This window comes from Dipodomys ordii, unplaced genomic scaffold, assembly GCF_000151885.1.
Source record: "Dipodomys ordii isolate 6190 unplaced genomic scaffold, Dord_2.0 Scaffold6, whole genome shotgun sequence".
NCBI lineage: Eukaryota > Metazoa > Chordata > Mammalia > Rodentia > Heteromyidae > Dipodomys > Dipodomys ordii.
In genome coordinates this window covers 9,815,104-9,821,103 of record NW_012267222.1, presented here as the reverse complement: position 1 = coordinate 9,821,103, position 6,000 = coordinate 9,815,104, and positions in this window count along the sequence as shown.

The window sequence follows — 6,000 nt, the reverse complement described above, 5'->3', positions numbered from 1 at the left end:
GCGGCCTCCGGGCCGCCGCCGTGCGCCTCGGCGTGTGTGTGTGTGTGTGTGTGTGTGTGCGCGCGCGCTCGTGTGTGCACACGTAGCTGCCTCCACGCTGCACCCGCGGGGTGATCGCGCACTCCGGGTGTGTGTTTCGGAGCCTGACATCGTTTGGGGTGTGTGCGATCGCGGTTGTCCACGGCCCGCGCCCGGGAATCCGCGCGCGCGTCGGAGTGTGTGTGCTGCGGGCCGTGTGTCCGGTGTGTTTGTGCGTGCGTGTCCCGGAGGCCCCCACTGAGGCCTGGGCCGCAGGCCACGGCCCCCTCCGGCCGCGCCGTGCGGGCCTCGGTGCCGGCCTCGCCCGGGGCCTCCCCTTCTCCCCTGCGCCGAGGAACCCGGAGACGCCCCCTCCCCCCAGCCCCCGGGGGAACCGAAGCCGAGATCCGCGCGGGCCTCCGAGAGACCGACACCTTCAGGTCGCTGACCACCGGCTCCCGGGGTCGAGTTCACCGCCCCGCCCCCGGTGGGCGTCTCAGGCCCGGGCTCTCGCGGCGGCTTCAGGTTTTCTTAGCTGCTCGCTGAGTGCTTGATCTGCAGCTCCGGGGCCACCGGGCCCTGCTTCAGCTTTGACCCCCTGGTTCTGAGAGACTTTCCCCCCTCCCCCACCGTCCCTTCCACGACTGTGCTGCCCCTCCCCGCCCCAAGGTGAACCCCCCAGGGCGCTCCACCCCTCATTCCTACCCCTAAAGGCAGCCACCTGGATTCCCAGAACATACACGGGGCCCAATTCTGGCCGCCTGGGGACTGTTTAGAACCCAGGCCTCAGTTTCTCATCTGCCCCAGGCCTCGATGGTGGTAGTGTGTGGTATATTAAAGTAAGGCTCTGTTCGGGAGGGGTCCTGGAACAAAGATGTGTTGTTACAGAATAGCCTGAGATGTCAGTTCAGCATCCTGGTGGGGGGCCATGTGTGTGATATCTCCTGGCTGGGCAAACCTGGCAGTGATTTATTTCATTGTGCTGGGCCCATTCTGTTCTTTTAGCGTCTGGAGTTGTGGACAGCAGGAATGAGGGAGAGGTGCCCAGTGGTTTCAGGTTGGGCAATAAAGGCTTGTCAGGGCAGCCTGTCCTTCTCCTCAGGACTGGTGGAGGGGGCTTGGCAGGAAGTGGGAGAGCAGCCAAAGTGGGGTGCAGAGCTCCTGGAACACCTTTTGTCCAGTTTAGGTGGCAGGGGCAGGCTGGGGTGGTACCTGGCTTGCTGGGGGGCATGTTAGCATCCTTCCACGCATGCTCTCCCCAGCGAAATGGGCTTGTGGGCTGTGTGAGCAGCATTACCGGGTGCTCTCCTCCCCCACCCTTCCCTTAACCTCCTCAGTCCACCACCTGATGTGTCCCATCTTAACATTCTCCTCATGTCTCCCCGTGTCTCCTTTTGTCTACCTTTCACCTGCAAAAAGAAAGGTGCCAGGCTCTTCCCTGTACTGTGTGTGTGCATGTGTGTGTGTGTATGCATGTGCGTGCACGCGTGCGCACGCATGCATGAGTGTGCCTGGGCAGTCTGCCTGCCAGTACTGAGCTTGGACTCAGGGCCATGCACTCTTGCTCAACTTTGCTCACAACTGATTCTCTACCACTGGCGCCACACCTCCATTCTGACTTTTTACTGATTAATTGGAGATGGAACCTTGAAGACTTTTCTGCCTGGGTTGTCATTGAATTATGAGTCTCCTCGCCTCAGCCTCTTGAGTAGTTAGGATTACAGGCATGAACCACGAGGGCTGGGCTCACATCCATGTTTGAAACCTTGGATTCAAACCCTTTGCAAATTTCTTGTTGGCTTCAGGGTTCTTTCCCCTTGGTCCTGTCACATGCTCTAGCTCCTGCCTGTCTGTCCCGCCCTGTGTTGTTTTTCCATCCTGTGATCTGGCCAGCCTGACTCATTCACCAGTAGCTCCCAAACATTTACAACCACCATTTTCTCTCTGTCTTTGCTCAAGCTGTGCTTCCTTCCCGGACTCTACATATCCAACTCTTCACACACAGTGGCTGCCACTTGTTTATTCCCAGCGTAGAAAGCGCTTCCTCCCTGAAGCCTTCCTTGGTTGTTCTCTGCCGTAGCTCAGGAGGGAAGTGGAGGGTTGGTGGTATTTTTATACAGCGTCACAATGGCAGTTTATTAGTCCTGTCTCTCTTACCAGGCTGTGAGGACAGAGACTCCGCACCTCTGAATTCTTAGCGGCAAACAGACACGAGGCCTCCACTACCTATTCTAAGCAAATAAAAATGGCTTGAAAGAAGCTAATAGGGTCACATTTAGAGCTGGAGACGCCAGCCAGGTGGGGGCGCACTGACTCCACTGATGCTAGAGATGAAAGGAATAGCTTTTCCCTCCAAGAATCTGGAAAATTCTGCTGGGGGTTGGAGTTCTGTTGAGAAGTGTTTTGTGGAAGCTAGGAGGTGAGGAGTTTCACTCTTGGGCAGAGACAGGAGGGGTCAGGTCTCCTGCAGGCCGGGGTTGGGGGGGCTCTCCCCACCAGGCTCCTGCATTGCCTTTCCCCTGTCCCCTGCCTCCCCCAGCATCTGGCTCACCCCCTCCCTTGCCAGCCCTTTGTGATGAGGCCTGGGCCGTTAGTCCCAACGGTCAGTCTGAGCGTCAGGGGAGGGGGAGGAGGGAAAAGGAGAGAGGGGGGAAGGAGGGGAGAGGAGGGGGAGGAAAGGGTCTTGTGTTTAGACCTTCTCTCAGTGTTAGGAAGGGCAGGAAGGCCACATCTGGAGGGAGGAGGAGAGCTGAGTCCTGAGGGGGCCCTTACAGGTGGAGTTGGGGGGGCCTGGGGGAGGTGTGTGTGCTCAAGCCAGTGTAAGGGAGGGCTCTGGTCTGTCTCCAGTGGAACTTTCTATGGTGATTGAAAGGCTCTACCTGCACTTTTCAGGACAGCGTCTCCTCAGTCTCAGGGGTGGATTCCCACGAGATGATTATGTTTCAACTTGGGGTGGGAGAGAGGGAGGCCAAGGGGAGATGGAGTAGCTGAATGAAGGGGAAGGGGAAGAATGCAGTGAAGAATTCATTGTATATATCACAGACTTGAGAAAAATAAGGGGAGGGGTGGGTTGAAAGAGAGTGAAGATATTGAAGGGGACAGATCATGGAGCTTTCTATACATAAACTGCTTTGTTAAATGGCAAAAAAATTCAATCCATACCCTAAAAATGAAGAAAAGCGAGGGAAGGGGTGGGTGGGGAGGGGTGGCTGAGGTTGTTGAAAGGGGTGACATTGATCAAGACATGCCATATTCATCAACTGCTTTGTTGAATGGCAACTCCTTTGTATAACTACTTAAAGATAATAAAAATCATCAAAAAAAAAAAGAGAAGAAAGTGATCTCTCGGTTACACAGGCCAAGTGGTTGTGTGTGTGTGTGTATGTGTGTGTGTGTGTGCACGCGCACGCATACAGGCATAGGTTTAGTACCAGGACTGGGGCTTGAAGTCAGGGCCTCCTGCTGTTATTTGGCTTTTACCTCACAAGGCTGGTGCTCTACCAGTTGAGCCATACTCTAGGCTTTTTGCAGGTTAATTGGAAGTAAGAGTCACATAGATTTATTTTCTGCTCTCGGATCGCAGCCTCCTAAATATTTCAGGATTACAGGCCGGAGCCACTAGCACCCAGCTCACAAGGCAGGTTTGAAGTGCTCAGGAGTCACTTGTTGCTGGTGGCTGTCTGTGGTCATGCTGGTCAGTGCGGGCAGAGGCCATTCTCATGGCAAGTCCTAGGGACTGTGTTGTGTAGGGGGCTGGGGACCCCAGCAGCTGTAATATGGCCTGGGCTCCCCTGGGAGTGGAACTGATGGTGGAAGGCCATCACCCAGTGGCTCTTAGAGAAGGTTTCTGTATCTCCCCTTCTCCCCCCACACCTCCTTATTCCTTGCCTTGATTATTGCAGTAGCCCACCGTTCTGTTATCAGAATGCCCTGTCATTGAGTGACTCAGGGGGTCCTGAGCAAGTTGCCAGGGTGCAGACCCCAGCACCTAGCATGGGTGAAAACCAATGGGAAGAAAGGCTGCTTAGAGCCAGGAGATGGTGGCTCATGCCTTTAATCTCACCTACTCAGGAAGCTGAGATCTGAGGATCACTGTTCAAAGCCAACCTGGGTAGGGAAGTCCTTGAGATTCTTATCTCCAGTTACACACACACACACACACACACACTCACACACACACACACACACACAGGCTGCTTGGGAATTGGGGGTTGCTGAGGTTGGGAGCTTGAGGAAGAAACTGGGAGAAGGATGGAGTTGGGGTAGTGGGGTAGTACGTCATTGAGGGCATCTAGTAGGCAAGTTCTCAGCTGAGGTTGTGGTGACAGCTGTGGGCTGGGAGGTAGCTGTTGGTGGCAACTGTGAGGACTGGGACAGCTGGTGGTAAGGAGACAGCTGGTGGGGGAGCAGCAGGGTTGGGACAGCTGACAGGATAGGTGACCCTTGGCTGAGAGTTGAAAGTGTGTTGTCCAGAACATGCATATGTTTATGTGTATGCATGAGGGTCTGTGTGTATGTGTGTGTATGTATGTGTCTGTGCCTAGAGTGTGGTGTCTTATCAAATATGGGCTCCCAGTCTCACCCCCTCCTAGCTGTGTGACACTGTTCCCATTTGGGAAGGGTGGGTAGAGGTCAAGCATACTGCATGGGGCTGTTGTGAGGAAGGATTTATGTATATTTAGTCTTCAACAGGTCCTGGCACATTGTAAGCATGTAAATGATAACTGTTCTCAAATGAGTGTGTGTATGTGTGTGTGTGTGTGTGTGTGTGTGTGTGTGTGTGCATGTGTGTGTGTGCGGCCCCTTACCCCCCAATGCATGTGCAGGCCTGCCTCCTGGGTGCTAGGAAAGTTTGTTCACATTTTCTGATGAAATCCAGGCTTAGGAAGAGTTGTCACCAGAGGGAGGTGGGAAAGGGGTGACCAGCCAGCTTTGTTAGGCCTGGTTCTCTTCTCTCTCTCCTTTCCCCCCTACTCCTCCCATTATCTAGCCTCCTGTGCCAGGCTCTAGTCCAATAGGTCTCTCTCTATGTTTCCTCTCTCCTACCCTATAGTGCTCTGCTCTGCCCTGGGCCACGGGCCAGGAACATGCTTTAGTTGTCCAAATTCAGATTTCCAGCAGACTCTGAATTCATTGTTTGCCTGCCAGCATGCTGGGGGCCTGGGTCACATATAAATACCTGGACAGTACTTCAGTTCTGCCCCGCCTGCCCTGCCAGTGACTGTGGCTGTGACTGGATGGGTAGAAGCCCACTGTGGAGGAAGCTTGGTCTACATCCCACATTATCTGTGTATCATGGCCCTGGCCTACTTGGGATATGTGCCCTGTGGGGTTCCTGGGCCCCCCATCCCTGCCCCAGATGCCTGCGGGGATTCTGCTTGGATTTGGGTGTGTGTCTCTCCTGAGTTTCTGTGCATTCCTTCTCTGCATTGTTCCATTGCTCTGCTCCTCTGTCCTGAAATTGCCCTGCTACTTACCTCTTGGCAGCTCTGTGTGTGTGTGTGTGTGTGTGTGTGTGTGTGTGTGTGTGTGTGTGTGTGTGGTTGGCATGGGGCTTGAATTCAGGGCTTGGGCTCTGTCCCTGAGCTTTTGTGCTCAGGGCTAGTGCTCTACCCCTTGAGCCATCATAGCTCCACTTCCAGCTTTTTAAGGTAGTTAATTGGAGATAAGAGTCTCATGGACTTCCTTGCCTAGGCTAGCTTTGAACAGTGATCTTTGGATCTCAGCTTCCTGAGTAGCCAGGGATACACGTGTGAGCCACCAGCGCCCAGCTTGGGCAGCTCTCTTCTGTGGCTATGAGGGTGGATTTTCCTGAGTTTCTGGACAGAACCCCTCACACTGCACTGTGCCCAAGACCTGCACGTGGCTGTCTCCAGCCACCTTGCTTGGGTGCAGCGCAAAGCATTTCTGTGCACTTTGCACCATCTTGTTGGGTGGTAGGCATTGCATGCCTCTTGGCATCGCATGCCATCTTTGTATTGC